The 22,163-nt window shown below is 31.9% G+C and overlaps 1 non-coding gene across 1 annotated transcript; it reads left to right on the top strand.

The window, feature by feature from the left end:
* The first annotated feature begins 17,901 nt into the window (after positions 1 to 17,901).
* Trnaf-aaa (transfer RNA phenylalanine (anticodon AAA)) lies at positions 17,902 to 17,991 on the top strand. Its single transcript is given in 2 exon segments — positions 17,902 to 17,938; positions 17,956 to 17,991. It is a non-coding gene; the product is annotated as a tRNA-Phe (tRNA).
* Positions 17,992 to 22,163: the final 4,172 nt, after the last annotated feature.

Raw genomic sequence — 22,163 nt, 5'->3', positions numbered from 1 at the left:
CTGCTGCTTATCATTTGATATTACATTTTTCTGTTTCTATATACCTAAACAAGTATAATATGTTTTTGTTTTCCTAGCGCCATGTATGTGTCGACTTCTTTTTTAACTTGAAATCTTTTTATGATGGTCAACCCATTGGTTGAAATGCGTGCTGCTTACAAACCAGAATGTAATTATGAGTTATATAAACTGGAAAGTATGTAATGCACACAAATAAAATATAACAAAACAGTAATTCCAATGCTTTCAAGATGTATCCATGCATTCTACAACAAAAATAACGGAACCTACCCTTGAGCCCTTCTAGACCAAAATATATGTCTATAAATGGTGCCCTCAAGGATGATAAGGCAAATTATCGCTCGATATTAAATTTAGTGACTAATTGAGCCGAAATTGCTGAAATACGTTTTCTAGAATAAATCTGTGATCAGTTAGAACGAGCGGCAAAAGATGTTAAGATGAATTGTAAGAAAATAAAAGTGCTTTTATAATAACGTATATTAAACTTCGGTTTATTTGTGTATAAAAGACAGCGATACTAATTTTGACATGATTCTATATCAATTGCACATGTTAATAACTTTGAAATACCAATTGAAGTTGAGTTGCAGTACGTGATTCTTAGTTAAATTGTTAACGATTTAGAAATTACAGTATATAGTCAAGTACATGTAAGTATAGAAAGTGCTAAATATTTGTATTAGTATTTTATTTAATAAAATTCTGATTTACAATCAATAATACAAATAGGTAAAAGTAATGAGAACTTACTTGAGAGGTACATTATGATAATTACTTACAGAATTAAGTCCTGTAATATTTATAAAATATGAATTATATTTATCAGAGATCTGTAAAAAAAAGCAACACCATTTATATATAGTTTTGCGAATGTGTAAATAAGCGTACTCATTCAGCAAGATGTTTTAATAAAAATGTATTAATAATTATGTTGCCACAAAACTGTACTTACTAATATATATATATACTGGTGTGTTTTATAAATAATGTATTGATCGGTAGGCTTGGATTTCTATTATAAAAATAAAATCTGCGAATATGTGTTAAACTATGTTAAACTCAGCTTTGAATAATCCGATTGATGCATGCATTTATTTCTGTTTAAATGTTCGTCACTTTATCCAAAAGTCTTTAGGAATGTATTTTTGTGCCGAAAGACAAATGTGTTGTTTTATGGAAAAAATGAAACATACTTTACTTTAAACCATACGTGTATTCTTTATTATTTATATATTCTTCATATGGTGCGTACCATATATTATTTACAGAATCCCGTAATCCTTTGAAAACTTATCACCATACTATTAATGATAATCGGATAATTAAAACGAGTCATTACTGCAAGATTCAGTTGTAATGGGTTGCATTTGATACCGGAAGTGTTCAACAATCGTATAGGGAAATATCAAATACGTTTTCTTTTGCAGATGCCATAGCTTGTGTTTATTGGAATTTCCTCACGTATCGATATTTAGCATAATCGGTGGATGGTAAATGAATGAGCAAACTAAACTTATTTTTATGGCTTATATTATAGCTTTGTACCTGTTTCCTTCATAAAAATGTACATGTTTTATGGACCCTTATGTATTATTTTATTAGAAATCTGTCACAGACGATTATGTTTCAACGACAGAAGTTTGGACAGAGGCTCATCCACTAAGTTAACTTAAGAATATAAAAAGACTCAATTGCAATAAGTGAGCAAATACCAGTCGCAGTCAAGCGTTCAGACGTATGCGCTGACGCGCGTCAGGACGCACGGACGCCAACTCCATTGGGGCATTTACAACTGATGCACATCTGAATTGTGTTCACATGTTGTAGTTCTTACAATATCATATCTTATTCCGACACCTATATATAAATTGGATTAACGCTATACATATATTGCTATATCTTAACATTCTGATCGCTTTGAAAAATAAAAGCATAACCTCTTATCAAATTCAGAGAATTGCGTGGCTTTTATTTCCTTGCTTTGTTGAATATCACGTCATGTATAATTGAATGTTATTATATGAAACCCAATTAAGATTTGTGTCCCATTTCTATTCAATTTAATTTGGATTACACTGTATTGCGCTTAATTTGAAATAACGTAAGTAGATTTTTACTTTGTTAATTGTTCTATGCTGTATAATTCGGTTGCAGTTGCATTGTGTTGCTGACCATGATAAGTGCGTTTATGGCCACTGGCAATGAAGCTGGCAATAACAGGTACATGTTCAAATCTATTTAAGTTCTCGTCTCTTACACAGTTTCGACAATCTGAACAAAAAAAACATGTATAATTATTTTTCAATGTTGTATGCGTTCGTTCGTGTAATGAAGCCAAACAGTTAATTGTTTGAGCAGCAATAACACCGGAAAAAATGCGAATTTCACAGCATGTTTCTTTTTCAATATCACAATATGGTATTTCTTTCGGCCATACATGGTACGCATTTGCTGTGAAACTAACGTGTAAAACTCAAAAACTAGACGATGATATTGACTTAACGATTGCTTTTTGGGAGGCATGGTGTTTAAAAACAAATTAATATACTCAAAACTTAAGTTGTAAGTAAAATAATCCACACTAATACAACCCAAGCAACTAGACGATGATATTGAGTTTTCGATTGATTTTGGGAGGCATTTTATTTAAAAAGAAATAAATATACTCAAAACTAAAGGTCTAAGTAAAACCAATTTTCCCTCATCAAACACACACTAAAACAACCCAGGTAAGAAGGACTGTTCATTGCAGCAAATACAGTATACACATAATTTAAAACGTTGATTTAGTTTGATTACATCCGTGTGATGCCTGCCTAATGCACACGCACACCAATGAGGCAATCTAAACCGATATCATCCAACTGAGAAGATACTTAAAAATCATATTACACACCAATAATTAAATAAGATATATGACCTGGATTTATTTTATTCTTGGAAATTACCACACCTATAATTTGTTCATCCCATGCAAACTTTGCTTTTCAGATTTTTGAATAATTGAACTTTAAATAGGATACTTGAATTATTGCTTAGTCTTACCAATTTCGTTGCGTGTAATATTATTCGTGGCGGGAAGTTTTTTTTTAAATGTATGATTGATTACTTTAATTGATTAAATATTCGATTATACCAAGCCAAAGTCACCACTTCCACGTGTTTAAGAAAGCCAAACCCGATTACCGGCAGAAACAATTTCACAATTTATTTTTGAGACGTCTATTTTCGTCTTACAAGAACACATTTTGTGGTATATTTTTTAATAAAATGTGACACTATATCTGTTTATCGATTCAGTCAACCTCAGGCTTTTAAATGAGCAATCTCTTTTTATTTGATAATGAGATGTAAATTAGTGTGTTATAGTATATCAATGTGTTAGATAATTCTTAAAATAAACAAATGCGTAATAAGTACATAATATTCAACCATTGTTCAATTTTATGGAATTTCGCGTAAGCTCCTCGGAAAGACGAAGACCAAATATTATAGTAAATGTGAAGTTTACACATTACACAAGAGATATTTTTAAAGAGATTATTGGATATTATATTTATGCCATTGCATATTCTTAAAAATGGGTACCATTTAAAAATCTAGAAAAAGCAAAGCTACGTCGAATTACAATCTACTTTATGGAGCATTGCATCAATGTTATCAATACAAATATGTTAAAATATAATAACTGAAACTGTGGTAAACAAGTTATGCCTATACATGTTCTAACAAGATATTACGTGATTGTTCAATTTCTCTTCTCTTATTCTCGTAAATCATGTTTACTTCATTATTGGCACAGTTGAATAACATAATATTTACGACAGTTTTATAAAACGTTCTCCTCAAACATTATCAAAATACACATAAATATATAACTGGCTTCAAATCATTTGCTATTATAAAATGTAACTCGATTCAAATGCCTTAATTTTAATTATTGCTAACTGAGAAATTATATATCATTACAAAAATTGTGATTTACATAAGGACTTTTTATAGAATAAATATAATGAAAGGTAAGTGGGCGAAAATGGCAACACAATCCTAATGTTTTCTTCTATGACAATTAATATTACATATGCAAATAGGGAAATACGGGTACATGCACCCAGAAGTAACTTATAAGCAGAAAATTTACAGTAAATGCAATTCACAAAAAGTATTATTACAAAATGTCGTATTTTCATGCCTTTCCGGTTTTTTTGTTGTTGTTTTTTTTATTTTGTAAGCCTTCTGCATGTTCTCTTTGGAATATTATAATGACATCGGTAAGCTCTGGCTCTTTGAGGATAATCAAATTTGCCTTGACGCAGGCATACTAAGAAAATAAATGTTCGGCAGTGAAATTTCGACAGACTCATGAATCTCAATAAAAGAGCAAAACGTTGATCGTTCAAGAGGACTCCATTAACATGCACTAAAACATGGTAAACACATGGTAAAAAAACTACAGTTGTTCGGTCTTTGTTTTCATTACTTGGATACCGTGGTCAGCGCAAGATAAAATGTGCTTTCGAATACTATAACAATAACAACAATTAACAGGTCGTTTAGATGTGTTTTAGTGCACGCGAATTCAATGGACAGGTCTGTAACACGTGTTGAAGATTTCTTCAACAACGATCGGATGTTCTGTAAGAGTTAAAAGACCGGTTTTCGTGTTTTAACCGAAAAGCATGCATGGACCATGAGTTATCCGTTCTTGGTTTTCTTAAAGGTAAGTTTCCGGTAAATCCCATTCCCTTATTCATTTTATAGTTTACATACGCAATAAAAAAAGAAAAAAAAGAGGTATAATATAACAGGTCTTACATAAGTTCTATGCATATGTATTAGGTATACCTTAATAATTGTTTACTATAAGATCTGCGTCACAACACATTTTAGCTATCTAATTTAGTTACATGTTTTATGCTACGTAAAAACACATTGGTGCAAGAGAACCCTAAAACAACTGGCGTATGATATTTGTCAACAATGTTATATAAAGGAAAGCAATTACATTCTGAAATATATATATTCCTTAAGGTCGAAGCGACAAATGATCGGCCGTAATGAAATACTCAATTATTTGTTCGCGTTGCGGAAGGATTGCGAAGTCACTTTTATTCTGACAAAAGAGTTATAAACATGCCTAGAGTAGAGTAGAGCGGTGTAAGACGTTTAAAAAATCTTGTAGGTGGAAACACAATCGCCATAACAATAATGGTATCTAATACATTTAGTGAATGACAGCTATTCTAGTCTATCGTTGATTTGTTTGACTATGTTTGTATCGGGGATATCGCCTCGTAAAATCAAACTGTGCCTGGTATATTGCATGAAAATATCTGAGGAAGAATGTATTTCTTACTAGACATAATGTAAGTCAGAAAAAAGTTATGATGCGTCAGCGTTAAACCTAGTGAGCAAAAACTGAGAAATAAGGGTAAACAACTAAGCCTTGGTAGATGCAAGCTTTGAATGAGCGTGTACATGTATTTAGTGGGCGTATGGGTTTAAAGTAAACAAAGAAATATGGTAAATATATAAATGTTAAAATATCAAATTAGCAATAAATGTACAGACAATGTCGATTTCCAAATTCTTGTTTTTGATCGTCGATGTTAAAGTCGGACCTTGATGCTTTATGTTTTTTACTCACAATCGATGTTAACAATCCCCGACAATTGTTCCGCTATCGGGATGTAATTATATTAACTTAAATTATATCGCAAAAAATCTAGATATGACGTGGGAATATGTATTAGTATTATTCTATAAATGTGTTATTGGCCTTTGTCTTATATGAAACATATTGTGCGCGCATATAATTCAAGATCAATAAACACGTCTCTCGGAATATAGTACTTACACGTAAATATATGATTCTGGTTTTCCGGTCGGTTTCATCGCATTAGACGATTGCATAATGTTGAAGTTGGCAAACACGCATTGCTTGTAATAATAAAATTAAAGAAATATTCCCAAATAGTTAATACAGTCTGGTCCGGTTTTGCAAAGGTGCACGTCACAAGAAATATATTATGTAATAACATATATATTAATATTAAATAATGTTTTCAATTCGAGACATAAGCATGTAAATTCGATAATGAACAAGCGCCTTAGATAAATAAAGTCATGTATCCAAGCATGCCATTGGTATTTTACTCTTGAGTCTTAATCGGACATTCTTATTTCCGGTACACATGCGAACGCGGTATTCATGACGAAACGAAAAACAAAGTGAGTGGACAGGTGTGGGTTTTTTTGCTGAAAAACTTTACGACCAAGAAGTATTGCATAGTAAAACATATTTTGTTTATCATTCCGGATACATGTCTTATTGCATAATTAGACAATCAGCAATCGCTGAACAACAAGCCATGGCGAGCGTAATTTATTTTATGTTTTAAGTTTTATCACTGTAATTGTTGTTCCCACACACGACAATCCCATTCATAAATATATGAATTTAATCTATTTGACGTCGTCAATTATTACACTTCGTGTAAGCATCAATCGCTATTTGGTTTAATCAATAACGTTAACTGATAGCATACTTAAGGCGATTGGTACTTAATGATGAAAGACAACTTTTCTTGTATATGCGTCGATGATAATTGTTACATAAGCCTCACGGCTCTCCCATGCGACTAATTTCTAGCCAATATAACTACTGCATGAGCTTGCAAAATGGACACAATGTTTCGCATGAAGGCGTACGCTTCTCTCCAGATAATTCTGTTTCATTGAATACAACATGTCAGAATGTTTATGTGCAACCGTTTAGAGATGACACATTCGGTTGGTAAGAGATGAAAGAAGCGGTTTTGACACCTATAGTATTAAAGAAGACAAATAAATACAATTAAGATAGTAGGCATAGTTTTTGAAATGACATATGCGTACTGACGGTCATGACTACTTTGTGCTGAGCATGCTATGTTACGTTTGAACAATACAAAACATTCTCAATTCCAACATTAATGACTCCGACGCATTTAGACGGGCATATATCATAATTTAATGCATATGCATTTAAACGTAAATTGATAAAACTAACACATAGTTTTATCATAGTTTCTTTCTCTTCAATTAAATTACTTTGCCACTTGGTTATTAGGTGTTAAAAGAAACTGCTAGCATGGATATTATCTTTAGGATATTTAATACAGCGCATGTTCTTTCCAATATATTAAATAATAGGTTAACACAATTGATTGGAATGTTAAAAAATACTAAAGGAGGAAGTGTCTGTTACAATCTGTGTCCATGAAAACGGACTTTGTCAAGGTTAGGTGCTTTAACATGGCGTTAGTTCTACCTAACATAGTACAGGGAAACATTTTTACAATGAAACATTAGAAATGGGAAAATAAAGTTCGCATTCCGAAATTATGAGTTCTTAAATAGACTGAAGCGTTTCTAAGAATAATATCATTGTCTTTTACCTTGACTTATATGGCAAGTTACTAAATACCTAACAGTATAGCACAAACATATGTACGACGAACAAATACAGCACAAACACACAACTGCATAAAATTATGGTCATCGCATTGGAACGGTCGATTAAAGAATTTGGGTTTATAGCGGTCTTATGTAAATTAAAATGACTTCATTGTAATACATTTTCCACAGCACCAAAGTTACTTGTGGTTCAAAGTTAGTTTAAGTTTCAAATTAAAAGTTCAATTAAGTTCAATAAAGATACCAAATAAGACGAGGATGCATATACAAAGTAATCCAGTAAACACATAAGATTAATGGAAGTACATTTGAATTTATTATTTTATTTGCTAATTACTTACCAAACATTCAATACATTACCTTAAGTTAACGTTTTGATATTTCTGGTACTCTAAAAATGAAAAATTAAAGGAAACTGGTGTTGTCATGAGTTTACAGTTTATCTTTGACACAAAACTGATTTCCATCATGACAAGAATCTCAACAAAAACGGTATAAAAATGTATTTTATTAAATTATCATTTTGATGCAGTCGAAATTGGTCTCAATATGTTGTCGTAAATTCGATTGTTAATGTTTGTATTTAACTAATCATTTATAATTATTTTTTCCGTGGCAGTCATTGCTTAAAATCAATCAAAAATTCACCTGTGAAGATCTGTATGCGAAACGTGTAGTTCTCGATACATTCAAAACTTCGTATATCAACTAAGAACCAGTACGTGTACGTATAAACACTTAATAATCACAAATAAAGTGCATGTTGTCATGTTACATTTAATATTCAAGAATTATAAGTCTTTTTATTGATTAACATTTTGTCCCATGTTAAGCATCGAGATTTATGTGTTATAAAAAAGTACACAAAGGCAAAACTAATCAGATTTCGGTATGTAGGTCATTCAGATATGGGTCGCTGTTGTCTATGATGTAATTCCTTGAGCTATAGGCTAATTAACACATGCGCAGTAGGCATTTTCTTTGTGTTTGCTATGAATATAACAGTAAATACGGCATTATTATAAAGGATGTGGAAGTTTGCTAATTTATACTATGAGGCTTTAAAGTAAGCATCTACGAAAGTTTCTGTGTTTTAGTTTTAGGCGGATTTCCCTTATATCCATTTAGAAGACTTTACCCTTAACCTCGTGCGACCTTATATACAACATATTTAATAATTGTGGTGTTCAGATATATTGTATCGTTTTAGCTGTGTGACGGTCTGGTTAAAATATTTTTTTTAAAGACCTCAACCAGGGCGATGGCGATACAGCACTACAACCATGAACTATTTCACAAACTATGTAATGTTTTCGACTTAAAACAAGTAACAAGTCTTCAACGAGACAAATGATGCATACATTCGTAACATAAACGTAACATTATAATTAACTACGATGACTTTATTAAAATGTGTAAATTAGTGAATTCACCTAAAAGTCCGTTTTCGTCTGCTTGATACAGAAAATGCAAATGCACTGTTAAGTAATCAAGTTTGATCTGATCTTCTGCATTTCAGACTTTAAAAAACAATACTTTATATCGAAGGTATATACAAAGGATTATACTAGATATATTTATAAGTATACAATAATTTTATTTCAAAGCGTATTCTGTGGATACGATTTATGATCACCCCATAAATTAGCTAAATGCTTATTTGCATTTTTAAAGAAGAATATACTAAAATATGTATATAGTACAAATATATATTGCACCTACTTATAACTCAAGTAAAACGTTTACTAGTCATATTTTGTATTGTGTATGTATATTATTAAATAAAACAAACATTTACAAGTTTTGATGACTTGAAATATTGAGGTGAGCGAACAGACTGTATTTGATTGTGAAAGCATCTTTTTTAATAATATTTTGTATCACATTGAAACTGTTAATAAACGGGGTGTGTAACTTGTGTCGTTATGAACACAAATTTCATGCAACCAATGCAAAGATATGCTTTTACTCGCCATGCTTTGGCATATTGAGTGCAGCATTTCAAATTTTAATGTATCATTGTATCAATACTATACAAAGAAAACATAACATCATGAAGACCGGCTTTAAGTTCGCTAAATACTAAGATGTTTTCTGTCATATATATGTTAACTCCATGTTGCAATCATGTTCTTCAGTAGGAAGCAACATTTACATTTTCCGTTTAACTTCTCTTCCGGGAGGCTGTAAATTCAACGCCACCATCATGTTGTTGTTAATAGTGGTGTTGATATATACTTAAAGTAAAGACATTAAGGACCAGGACACAAACGCATGCGTTTGAAATATTACAATAAATGCAACATGGTGTTTTCTTTATTGTATTTGTTTTCTAATTGTAGTTAAATAAATAGTTTTATTTTAGAATTTAAAACGGTTCCTACATTATCATCGCAACACACTTGTGTAGTCTACTGTATACTGTACAGGGTCATATAATATTCTTGTTTTATGTGAAACAGTTATGCCCTTAAATGTCAAATATCGCTTTAGTTTAATGAAATGGAGAACCCTGATATAACCAGACATATTGTGGAGGAAACAAAATGTGTTCAACTTTGTTTGACAGTTGCATTTTTAAAAGAAGCCTATTTTTTGAATAAGTTAATTACCATAAACAAGAATAACGTTCAAATAATACTTTTTTAACTCTGCTGTTTTTGATTTGATATTACATTTTTTTCTGTTCCTTATTATATGACTTAACAAGTATAATATGTTTTTGTTTTGCTGACGCCATGCATGTGCCGCCTTTTTGTTTATATGAAATCATTTTATGATGGTAAACTCATTGGTTAAAATGCGTGCTGCTTACAAACCATAATGTAATTGTGAGTTAGCTAAACTGGAAAGTATGTAATGCACACGAATAAAATATAACAAAAACAGCAATGCCGATGCTTTCAAGATGTATCCATGCATTCAACAGAAATAACGGAACCTACCCTTGAGCCCTTCTAGACCAATATATATGTCTATAAATGGTGCCCTCAAGGACGATAAGGCAAATTATCGCTCGATATTCAATTTAGTGACTAAATGAGCCGAGATTGCTGAAATACGTTTTCTAGAATAAATCTGTGATCAGTGGGGACGAGCGGCCAAAGATGTACAGATGTTGTATAAGAAATTGAAATTGCTTTTATAATAACGTTTATTAAACTTCGGTTTATTTTTGTATAAAAGAAAACGATACTAATTTTGACATGTTTCTATACCAATTGCACATGTTAATTACTTTGACACATCAACTGATGTTTAGTTGCGGTGCGTGTTTCTTAGTTGAATTATTAACGATTTAGAAATTACAGTATATTGTCAAGTACATGTAAGTATAGAAAGTGCTAAATATTTGTATTAGTATATTATTTAAAAAAAATGATTTACAATTAATAATACAAATGGGTAACAGTAATTAGACCTTACTTTAAGCTAAGATTATGATAATAACTTACAGAATTGAGTCGTGTTACCTTTTATGAAATATTAATTATATTTATCAGAGATCTGTATAGCTTCGTTTAAAAAGCCACACTACTTATATATAGTTTTGCGAATGTGTAAAAAAGCGTACTCATTCAGCAAGATGTTTTAATAAAAATGTTATAAAAGTGTACTTAATAAGAGGATTAATTATTTTTTTTGTTTTATAAATGATGTAGATCGGTAGAATTTGATTTCTATTATAAACATTATATCAGAAAATCTGTGTTAAACTCACCTTTGAATAATCCAATTGATGCATGTATTTATTTCTGTTTAAAATGGTCGTCACTTAATCCAAAAGACTTTTAGGAAGGTATTTTTGAGCCGAAAGACAAATGTGTTGTTTTATGGAAAAATGAAACACACTTAACTTTAAACCGTATGTGTGCTATTTCATATATCCTTAAGCGTACTCATTCAGCAAGATGTTTTAATAAAAATGTATTAACAATTATGTTACCACAATAATAAACTCACTCATACATATAATAACTGGTTTGTTTTATAAATGATGTATTGATCGGTAGGCTTGGATTTCTATAATAAATATAAAATCTGCAAATCTGTGCTAAACTCTGTTAAACTCACCTTTGTATAATCCGATTGATTCATGTATTTATTTCTGTTTAAATGTTCGTCACTTAATCCAAAAGACTTTTAAGAAGGTATTTTTGTGCCGAAAGACAAATGTGTTGTTTAAAGTAAAAATGAAACACACTTCACATTCAAAAGAATATGTATTATTTCAGATATCCCTCATATTGTGCATAGCATATCTAAGTAACAGAATCCATAAGTCTTTTTAAAAACTAATCACCATAACAATATTAAAAATTATCAGATAATTTAAAATAGGCATAATTGCAACAAGAAGTTTTAAAGGATTGCATTTGATACCGGCAATTTTCAGCCATCTTATTTGGAAATATCAAATACTTTTTCTTTTGCAGATGCCATCGCTTGTGTGTATTGGAAATTCCTTCAGTCAATTTTCTCACGTATCGATATTTAGCATAATGGGTGGATGGTGAATAAATGAGCAAACTAAACTTATTTTTATGGCTTTTATTATAGCGTTGTACCTGTTTCCTTCATAACAAATGTACATGTTTTATGGACCCTTATGTATTATTTTATTAGAAATCTGTCACAGACAATTATATTTCAACTACAGAGGTTTGGGCAGAGGCTCATCCACTAAGTTAACTTAAGAATATAAAAAGACTCAATTGCAATAAGTGAGCCAATACCAGTCGCAGTCAAGCGTTCAGACGTATGCGCTGACGCGCGTCAGGACGTACAGATTCCACTTCCATTGGGACATTCACAACTGATGCCCATCTAAATTGTGTTCAACTGTTGTATATTTCCTACAATATAATATCTTATTCCGACACCTTTATATACAAATGAATTATTCTATGCATTTATTGGCATATCTTAACATTTTGAACGCTTTGAAAAGTAAGCGCATTAACTCGTATCAAATTCAGTGTATTGAGCGCAGGGTGCAGAATCAACGGGGTTTTCATGGGTTTACACACGAGCTGGACAGAATGCAATCACACCGTTAACACTTTTATTTTTCAAATATCTAGTGTTATTGAAATACATTGACAAAAATCTATAGTGCATAAAAGAAAGTTTTTCTTGCAGTTTGTGCCGATATCTTGAGGTATACGAATAAATCTTTGATTACGTCTGAAATCGTTGACAAAATTTCTCGTTACGTAAAACGTAACCGTGTACAATGACACGCTTATTAAAGGGAGATTATACGATTTCATCAAATATTTATGAATTTATATATAATGTGTAAAAAACACTTATTATACATATATTTCAATTTAAATTAAAATAAAAGTTAAGAAGAACATTTTCGAAAATGCGAAATAGGCCAGATATTTAATTCTGAAATCGAAAATGTCTGTACAGTCGAATTCGCCAGCATGTATATCATGCATGCACGATGTGAATCTAAATTTAATGTTACGGGTCATTTTTATTTCCTGCAACGTTATCTATTCATTCGACACTCGAACACTAACTCCAATCCTAATAAAAAGACGATTGCTCCGGTTATTGTAGGAAAATATGTAAGAAATATTTTCGTCACAATCGGCTCGTAGTGCATATATTTGTCTTTGCTGCATTTTATGAAATTCGTCTTCAATGTACAGTTATTTCTTGCCTATTTTGTGTTATTGTAACATATTTGTATCAATACATTACAATTTAACACAAAGAAAAATCGTATAATCTCCGTTTAAATAAAGTAATTCCGATGTATGTCACATAGGCATGAGCGGCCTACACATCTGTCTTTTATGCACTAGTTGAAATTCATAAGAAAACTTGTTTTAAAACGTTATTTGAAATGAAGCCACTTACCGTCGTGATTAAATCTTTAAATGTTGAAAGGTGGAACCCCCAAATCCTGCACCCTGAGTGGCTTTTATTTCCTCGCTTAGTTGAACATCACGTCATTGTATAATTAAATGTTATTACATTAAATAATGATTTTGTACCTATTTCGATTCAACTCAATTTAAATTACAATGTATTGCGGTTTATTTGAAATACCTTATGTGAGTCGATTGTTTATTCGTTTATTTTTCTCAGCTGTATCATTCGGTTGCAGTTGCATTGTGTTGCTGACCTTTATAAGTGCGTGTATGACCACTTGCAATGAAGCTGTCAATAACAGGTACACATTCAAATCTATTAAAGGTCTCGGCTCTTACAAAGTTTCGACAATCTAAACAATAAAAACCCACGTTTAATTATTTTTCAATGCTGTATGCGTTCGTTCGTAAAATGAAGCCAAACAGTTAATTGTTTTAGAAGCAATAACACCGGAAATAATGCGAATTTCACAGCATGTTTCTTTTTCAATATCACAATATTGTTTTTCTTTCGGTCATACATGGTACGCATTTGCCGTGTAACTAAAATGTAAAACGCAAGCAACTAGACGATGATATTTAGTTAACGATGGATTTTGGGAGGCATTTTATTTGAAAAGAAATAAATATACTCAAAACTTAAGTTGTGAGTAAAACGAGTATTCCCTTATCAAAACCCACACTAAAACAACCCAGGTAACAAGGACTGTTTGCAGCAATTACAATATAAAACAATTTAAAACTTTGATTAAGTTTGATAACCTCCGTGTGATATCTGCCTCGTGCACACGCACACCAGTGAGACAATCTACACCGATATCATCCGAAAACTAAGAAGAAACAGATAAATCATAATACACACAAACAATTTTATAAGATCTATGACCCGGATTTATTTTATTCTTGAAAATTACCACATTTATAATTTGTTCATCCCATACAAACTTTTCTTTTCAGATTGTTGGATAATTGAACTGATAATTCAAAACTTGAATTATTGCTTAGTCTTACCAAGTTCATGTCATGTAATATTGTTCGTTGCGGGGTGGGGGTGATTAGGGGTGTTTAAATATATTATTGACTTATTTAGTTGATTAATATTCGAATATACCAAGCCAAGTCACCACTTCCACATGTTTAAAAAACAAAACCAGATCACCGGCAGAAACACTTTCACAATTTAATTTTTAAACATTTATTTTTGTCTTACATGAACACATTTTTCGGTGTATTATTTAATGAAATGTGACACCATATCTGTGTATCGATTAGGCCAAACTCAAGCTTTTAAATGAGTAATTTCTGTGTATTTGATGATAACATGTTAATTAATGTATTGAAGTATATCGATGCGTTAGATAATTCTTAAAACAAACAAATACGTTATAAAATACATAATAGTCAACCAATTGTTAAATTTAGTTGAATATCGCGTACGCTCCTCGGAAAGACGAAAACCAAATATTATTGTAAATGCGCAGTTTACACATTATACAAGAGAAATGTATACAATGATTATTGGATATTATATGTATGCCATTGCATATTAAAACAAATGGATACCGTTCAAAAATCTCGAAAAGCTACGTCAATATAAAAAGACTATATTTTTTTAAATTTTAGAGTGAACGATTTCGGGTTTTTTGCCTCATTTTTAAGTATTATATTGACTTCAAAGCCGGCCGAGTTGATATTTCTCACTACAATTAGGTTTTGTCAATTGACCAGAATTGATTCCAAAAGCATCAAAAATACGAAACCTAATCATGTACATAACGGAATCCTCAAGACTAATATTAACATGTGACATATACACGCGTTGGGTCACGTGAACGCCAATTTCACGGGATTTCCACTTCCGCGCTTATATATATATATAACGTAGGTACCTCTTGTCACAGAAAAATCACCTACATCAACATGTTTAAGCCATAAAGTGCTTAAATGGCGGTTGATTTTCGTAAACTACGTACCATTTTGTTGGGAAAGGTTGCCTCGTGACGAAAAATGACCATGAACGGCTACTTGCCAACATAAACTACAAGAAAACACTTCTCGAACTCGAAATTCCAGGTCGGCTCTCGTCTGACCGAACGTTCAGTGTCGATTTTTACAAGAGTAAAACTATCAAAATATCCCAGATATGGACCATAATCCATATAAGTACAATCAACACATACGAGTTTATCAACTTACAACACAGATTTGTCCTTTTGTTTGCGTAATAACATCGAAATTGTTGTAAATCGTAAATCGGAATTGTTTATCGGCATTTTCGAGTCCAGCTCCATGTCGATCAGACGCTCAAGGTAAATATTGTTCTTGGTTACGGATATTCGGTAACTCTGAGGCGCGGCACCAATAGTTGGATAAATCGCGTAAGGTGAAGGACGGATCATCGTACACGGACAAAAGACAAATTAGTGATTTAGTAGTTTTTGTGTTGTTTTTTTTTTTTAAGCGCGGAAGTGGAAATCACGTATATATTATATCAGAATTTTGTTTTTGTCAAAATGAAGAAAAATGTTGTTTTATGATATATTGATAATGTTTTAGTGACTTGGCCACGCGCCCAATACCTGTGCTCCGAGTCTGTGCATTTATTTTTTTCACGCGGTTTTACATGTCACCCGCGCGTGTTTAGATTTAGATAATTTCTGTCCATGGACGGGAATAGAAAAGCCCTATCTTTGTACTGAATTTGCGCTTTTCTTGACCGATTTTGAACATATTTTTTGCACATTTGACGTAAATACCATCACATTTTGACTCATAATCACTTTTTTGCGACACATAACAAAAATGGGAAAATTTACCAACATCAACTCGGCCGGCTTTAAATCGATGTTTTCACGCACAATTAATCCCTTCTAATCTTTGGAGCATTGCATCAATGTTATCAATATAAATATGTTAAAACATATTAACAGAAGCTGTGGTAAACAAGTTATGCTTATACATGTTCCAACATGATATTACGTGATTGTTCACATTCTCTTATCTTATATTTGCAAATCATTTTTACTTTATTCTTGGCACAGTTGAATAATATAATATTTAAGACAGTTTGATAAAACGTTCTTCTCAAACACTATCAACATACACATAAATGTATAAATGGAATCTAATCATTTGTTATTATAAAATGTAACTCGATTCAAATGCTTTCCCTTAATTATTGCCAACTGGTACATAATATATCATTTGAAGAATTATGATTTACATAAGGACTATTTATAGAATAAATATAATGGAAGGTAAGTGTGCAAGAATGGCAACACAATCCTAATGTTTTCTTCCACGACAATTAATATTACATATGCAAATAGGGAAATACGGGTGCATGCACCAAGAAGTAACTTATAAGCAGAAAAGTTTACAATAAATTCAATTCACAATAGGTATTATTACAAAATGACGTATTTTCAAGCCTTTCCGGTTTTTTTTTTGTATTTTGTAAGCTTCTGCATGTTCTCTTTGGAAGATTAGAATGAACTCGGTAAGCTATGGCTCTTCTGAGAGTATCAAATTTGCCTTGACGCAGGCATACTAAGAAAATAATTGTTCGGCAGTGAAATGTCGACACAGCCATGAATCTCAATAAAAGAGCCAAACGTTGATCGTTCAAGAGGACTCTGTTGACTAAAACATGGTACAAACATGGTAAACAGACTTACAGTTGTTCGGTCTTTGTTTTGATTACGTGGATACCGCGGTCAGCGAAATATAAAATTTGCTTTCGAATAATATAAAACAACACAATTAACATGTCATTTAGATGTGTTTAGTGCTTGCGACTTCAATGATCTGTAACAGGTGATGAAGATTTCTTAAACCACGACCGGATGTTCTGTGAGAGGTAAAAGACCGGTTTCCGTGTTTTAACCGAAAGCATGCATCGCCTTGCATTTTTTACAAAACATATATATTATTATTTTAAACCCATATGTTCTTACAGAGCAAAAAGAAGAGGTATAATAAACAGGTCATTTGCGTCGCCCTGGAGTGCGGCGACTAGTATGTAATGCATTTTTTTCGCTTATGGGAGCAGAAGTTATTTTACGGATCAATGTATATATTTTTGTTTTAAGAATATCTTGCATAGTGGTGATTTTTTGTGTAAATTAGTGAAAATAAGTACTGCATTTGTGCCTATTACATTTATTACAACATTTAATGCAAATAATACAAAGCTATTTGTTTTAATTAATAACTGACCCACAACTGATCACAGGGGAAAATTCACAGGGACTGTGCAAATACGCGAAACTTTCTGGTTTTGTATAAAAACAAATGATGTTTTGTATGAGAACAAAACATAATCAAAATATATTTATTTTGTGGTTTTTCTAATTTGCTTATTTAGTGGAGAATCAATGTAGTACGATATTTGACGACCTATTGCGCAAGCAAGTTTATTGGAAGGCGTAGTGGTACGAAAACGTACAATGTATTAGTTTATAAATAGACATATATTAATGATCGCTATACACAACTTCACCAAATAGCAGTACATAAGTGAATGTCAGCCGGAATAGCTCAGTTGGGAGAGCGTTAGACTAAAGTTGTTTACGCAACAGTCATCGAAAGGCCCCCGGTTCAATCCCGGGTTCCGGCACGAACGGAACAGTTCGGTTGCTGACAATTTTTTCAGTCAGGTTAATAAATATAATAAAGCTTTATTTTATGTAGACATTTTAAAATCCATTTTACTACAATTGGACATTTTTATTAAAATTAATGGATGCAACGTGGTGACAACGTTAATTAAAATTTCTTTCATCACTTGAATATCTTATAAAAAATACACGTGTTTTTATATTAACAAATAAATGCAAACAACACATCTATTATCCATGTATTTTTATGGATGTCTATCATAGGCCTATCCCTAACACATATAGAGCGCGAAGCGCGACACGTATTTTTAATTGCACCAATGAGTTGCGATAAAGGAAGCAGCCGCTTATCAAGGAGGAGCTGTGTCCCAGCAACCCGTTTCCCTAGAGTCAAGCACTCCTCAGATTGTTTAAGAACCACATCTAGAGCGCGAAGTGCGACACGTATTACTATCCAGGTGGTATGGGTCCTTTAGCATTATCCGACCATTACGTCCATAGTTATTTTCCTTAGAATTTGAGAAATTTTGAAATCCTTGTTCGAAGTCTAAAATTTTCATCCGATTGTTCCCAAACTTTCACAGATTTTTTATCAATGGGGACCTAACCCAAACTCTATATGAGCAAAATCGGACCATAGGTCTAGAATTATGTCTCTTTGAATTTAAAAATAAAAGTGAAAAACTGCATGGTGAGGTGATTATGTCAACATTTTTCATCAGATTCTTTCCAAACTTAAAGTGTCTTCATATCAATGACCATTTTTACCACATGTAAAACGAGAAACATCGGAACAATAAGTCCAGTTTTTTTCTATTAAATTTAACAAAGTTAACAATTTCCACTTGTTTAAAAGATTTCACAACTTTCGACTGAATCTTTCCAAACTTGTTAAGTGTTTTTATATCAGTATAACTCAAACCCTATTGAAAATGATGAATAGGAGCAATAAATCTATAATGATCTTTTACTGAATTTCTAAGTATTGTGAAATGCAGCTTCTTTATACAATTTACAGTTTTCATTCATTTTTTTTCAAACTTGTACAGTGTTTTCATATCAATGAGTACTCAACCCCTATCGTAAATGAGCAACGTAAGAATAAGTTCAGAATCATCTCCCCTTGAAGTTGGGAAAAATATGAAATTACGCTTACAAGATGAAGCAGATTTTGTGAAACCTACACAGTTCTGTTCCATTAATAAAAACTGGACATGGATACCAGTAAAAAAGGAAACCAATGTAAATAAAATGAACTATGAAATATTTGGTAGTTACAACACAAAATCATAGATAATGGTTATTTGAGGGTTATAACACAACATCATTAATAATGGTTATTTGGGGGTTATAACACACAATCATAGATAATGATTATACCAGTGTCTTTTTCTATTTTGTTTAAAATAATCGGCCAATATATTAATATTTACAGTAGAAAAAAATCGTTCCATGTAACTTCATTGAGTGCCTTTTACACTGAAATTCCCGACGGTCTTTGATGCTTTGCATCAATACTCATCTTGTACATTAGTTCTATACAAATTTATAAGGTATACCTTAATAATTTTTTACTATAAGATCTGCGTCACTACACATTTGAGCTATCTAATTTAGTTACATGTTATATGATACGTAAATACATATTGGTGCAAGAGAACCCTTAAACAACTTGCGTATGATATTTGTCTACAATATTATATTACGGAAAACAATTACATTCTGAAATATATATATTCCTTAAGGTCGAAACGACAAATGATCGGCCGTAATTAAATACTCAATTATTTTACGCGTTGCGGAAGGATTGCGAAGACACGTTTGTTCTGACAAAATAGTTATAAACATGCATTAGGCCGAAGATTATAGCGTTTAAAAAATCTTGAAGGTGGAAACACAATCGCCATAACAATTATGGAACAAATACATTTAGTGAATAACAGCGATTCTATTCTATCGTTGATTTGTGCTCGTAAAATCAAAATGTGCCTGGTATTTTACATGAATACATATGAGGAAGAATATATAATTTACTAGACATAATGTAAGTCAGAAAAAACAGTGCAGTTATGATGCGTCAGCGTTAAACCTGGTGAGCAAAAACTGATTAATAAGCTTAAACAAATAAGCCTTGGTAGATGCAAGCTTTGAATGAGCGTGTACATGTATTTAGTGGACGTATGAGTTTAAAGTAAACAAAGTAATAAGGTAAATCTGTAAATGTTAAAACATCAAATTAGCAATAAATATACAGAAAATTGTCAATTTCCCAGTTCTTGTTTTTGATTGTCGATGTTTTAGTCGGACCTTGATGCTTTATGTTTCTTACTCACAATCGATGTTAACAATCCCCGACAATGGTTCCGCTATCGGGATGTAATTATATTAACTTAAATTATATAGAAAAACTCTAGATACGACGTGGGAATATTCATAAGTATAGTTCTGTCAAATTTGTTATTGGCCTTTGTCTTATATGCAACATTTTGTGCGCGCATATAACTCAAGATCAATAAACACGTCTCTCAGATTATAGTATTAACACATAAATATATGACTCTGGTACTCCGGTCGGTTTCATCGCATTAGATGATTGCATAATGTTGTAGTTTGCAAACACGCATAACTTGTAGAAATACAATTATAAACATATTATCCAATAGTTAATACAGTGTGGTCCGGTTTTGCAAAGGTGCACGTCACAAGAAATATATTATAATATTAAAGTATATATTGATATTATATAATGTTTTCTATTCGAGTCATAAGCATGTACATTCGATAATGCACAAGATGCCCTAGATATAGAAAGTCATATATCCAACCATGCCGTTGGTATTTTACTCTTAAAGTCTAAATCGGACATTGTTATATTCGGTACGCATGCGAACACGGTATAAATGGCGAAACGAAAAACATAGTGAGTGAACAGGTGTAGTTTGTTTGTGTTTTTTTTGCTGAATTACTTTACGACCACGAAGAATTTCATAGTAAAACATATTTTGTTAATCATTCCAATATATATCTTATTGCATAATAAGACAATCAGCAATCGCTGAACAACAAGCCATGGCTAGCGTAATTTATTTTATGTTTTAAGTTGTATCACTGTAATTGATGTTCCCGCACACGCCACTCCCATTCATTAATATATGAATTTTATCTAATTGACATCGTCAATTATTACACAATTTGTAAGCTTCAATCGCTATTTGTTTCAATCAATAACGTTAAGTGATACTATACTGAAGACGATTAGTTCTTAATGATAAATGACAACTTTTCTTGTAAATGCGTCGTTGACAAGTGTTACAAAGGCCTTACGGCTCTCCCATGCGACTATTTCCTAGCCAATATAACTACTACATGAGCCTGCAAAATGGACACACAATGTTTCGCCTGAAGGCGCACGTTTCTCTCAACATATTTCTGTTTCATTGAATACAAATGTCAGAATGTTAATGTGTATAACCGTTTAGATATGACAAACACGGTTGGTAAGAGATGACAGTAACGGTTTTAACACCTATAGTATTGAACAAAACAATTAAATACAAGTAAAATAGTATACGTAGTTATGAAATGACATCTGCGTACTGAATGTCATGGCTACTTTGTGCTGGGCATGATATGTCACGTTTAAACAATACAAACATTCAAAAGTCCAACATTAATAACATTAACAAACACAATCGTATGCAGAAAGCATTGAAAGAAAAAAAACAACAACGTTTTTATCGGTGTAGACAGACCATTTTCCAAACCAATATGTCGCTGTCATTATTTAGAAAAGCAGCAACAATTTCGATCATAGTGACTTAAATTTGACGGCCTTCGTTTTATTATCAACACAAAGTGTAATATTATATTATTAGACATATTTATGGTTTTAAGCAACTTATTTCCGGTTCGTACGTGGGCAAGTATGGTAAAATAATCCCAAAGTCTCTCCCAATAGACCGAGTGTTGCCCAGATACTATTGCTCATAATTGCGTCTGATAATTGGAAACATCGCATGCTCATACCATACTAGTAATTAAGTCTTTGGTTCTAACCAAATGTGAAAATATGCAATTTGTTTAGCCATTAATGGAAGTATGCAGAGATGTTAACGAAACTAATGGTGCTACATTTGCATACCGTTTATAAAATACTTTCTATTATTTGATA

The sequence above is a fragment of the Dreissena polymorpha genome, chromosome 7 (assembly GCF_020536995.1).
Source record: "Dreissena polymorpha isolate Duluth1 chromosome 7, UMN_Dpol_1.0, whole genome shotgun sequence".
Taxonomy (NCBI): Eukaryota; Metazoa; Mollusca; class Bivalvia; order Myida; family Dreissenidae; genus Dreissena; species Dreissena polymorpha.
Note: the sequence above shows the minus strand (reverse complement) of the source record. Positions and strands in the feature narration are given on the sequence as shown.